This window comes from Gossypium arboreum, chromosome 2 (genome assembly GCF_025698485.1).
Source record: "Gossypium arboreum isolate Shixiya-1 chromosome 2, ASM2569848v2, whole genome shotgun sequence".
NCBI classification, from domain to species: Eukaryota; Viridiplantae; Streptophyta; class Magnoliopsida; order Malvales; family Malvaceae; genus Gossypium; species Gossypium arboreum.
In genome coordinates, this window is record NC_069071.1 from 66,962,521 (window position 1) to 66,964,447 (window position 1,927).

At 32.7% G+C, this 1,927-nt stretch overlaps 1 non-coding gene across 1 annotated transcript; it reads right to left on the reverse strand.

Annotated features, from left to right (window-relative positions):
• Positions 1-456: 456 nt before the first annotated feature.
• Positions 457-565, reverse strand: LOC128289682 (small nucleolar RNA R71). The gene has a single exon (XR_008279327.1). It is a non-coding gene; the product is annotated as a small nucleolar RNA R71 (small nucleolar RNA).
• Positions 566-1,927: the final 1,362 nt, after the last annotated feature.

Genomic DNA, 1,927 nt, shown 5'->3' on the forward strand with positions numbered 1-1,927 from the left:
GAGATAAGCCGTAGAAATGGACCTTAAGAATCAAAATGATGATGAAGGGAATAGAGCCGCTAATGCTTGAAATCCAATCCTTACTGTTAATGATAAGGATCAACCCATAAGACAGTATGTCGTGCCACTTCTTAACAAATTAAATCCAGGAATTAGAAGACCAAAGATTGAGGCACTGCAGATTGAATTGAAGCCTGTGATGTTTCAAATGCTTCAAACAATAGGCCATTGGAATTCCCACAGAAGATCCACATTTTCACCTTTAATTGTTTATAGAGGTGAGCGGTTCCTTCAAGATAACTGGTGTAACTGAAGACGCATTAAGGTTGAAGTTGTTTCCATACTCATTGCGAGATCAAGCACGAGTATATCTTAATTCATTACCATCCAACTTAATTTCTACTTGGCAAGAATTAGTTGAATGCTTTTTGGTAAAGTATTTCCCACCTAGCAAAAATGCTAAGTTGCGAAATGAGACTACTTTTTAACAATTGGATGACGAGTCCTTATATGAGGCATGGGAAAGATTCAAGGAGTTACTACGTAGATGCCCTTATCATGGGATTCCACATCTTATCTAGTTGGAGACATTCTATAATGGTCTCAATGCACACAAAATGTAACAGTCCGGTTTTAGCTAAATCGGAATAGTTGTTTTAAAACTAAAAATCAGATATCAAAAAATTATTTTAATATTATTTTATGTGTTTACAACATGATTGTATGTATGTGTGAAAATTTCGTGAGTTAATTTTATTGTTTAATGGCTCAATTTGAGAAAAAGGACTTAATCGCGTAAAATGAAAAAGTTGCACGCTATTAGTTAAAGGTGTCAATTGGCCTTGGCTTTTAAATACGATGGCCTTAAATGGTAATTAGACCATTTTAAATGGTAGTGGACAATTTTAGACAACCATTAAGTGATTTTATATGTATATTAATAAGGTTAAAGTGGTAAATTAATTATTAGTGTTAATATTAAATAAAACAAAAGGCAAATTTGGTGGCATTCATCTTCTTAGCCGAAATTAGAAGAAGAAAAGAAGCCATATTATTTCACTTAGGGTTTGGTACTTGTAAGCTTCAATTGGTAAGTGTTTTGAGCTCAGTTTTTAATGATTTATACGTTTTTGAGATCGTTGCTTCATATTTTAGCTAGCCCATGCCTTAATTTTTGAAGTTGTTAATGATTTTGTGAAAAGTGTAAATTGAGGGTTGAAATGTGAAATAAATGAATGTTTTGGGTTACTACAGGTCTCTATGAAATTCGGCTAACATGTAAATTGGATTGAATTGTGTGAATTTTGTGTATTTGTGATATAGGGACTAAATTGTAAAAATATAGAACTTTAGGGACTAAAGTGTAAAAATGCCCAAATAGGTGTTTGTAGACTGAATTAAATGATTTGATGAACAAATGAGTTAATTTTGAATGTATATAGATCAAGAACGAAAGAAATTGGATTTAGATTGTGGAAAATCAAAGGTTATTGAATAGTTGATCCAGTCCGTTTATCCTGAATACAAGATAAGTTCATATGCAAATAAATGTTGTTAAATTGAATTATATATGCTTAATTGTCATAGAACTGCCATGAATGTTGAATGATCAAATACGAGCAAGAATCGACAAGGTTATAATATCTGAAAGTCCTGTACGAACCTTAGGAATAGTATAGGATATGAATGTCATGACATTAGGATTAACGAGATGTGATTATGTGTAAGACCATGTTTGGGACATTGATATCATTATGAGATTACGTGACCATGTCTGGGACATTGGCATTGTTATTTGATTTCGTGTAAGACCATAGCTGGGCTATCGGCATCGATATGTGATAACATGTAAGACCATATCTGGGATATGGCATTGTATGAGATATATGTGATTTTCGAGTATCCTTAACAATTCCAAATGGTTCAA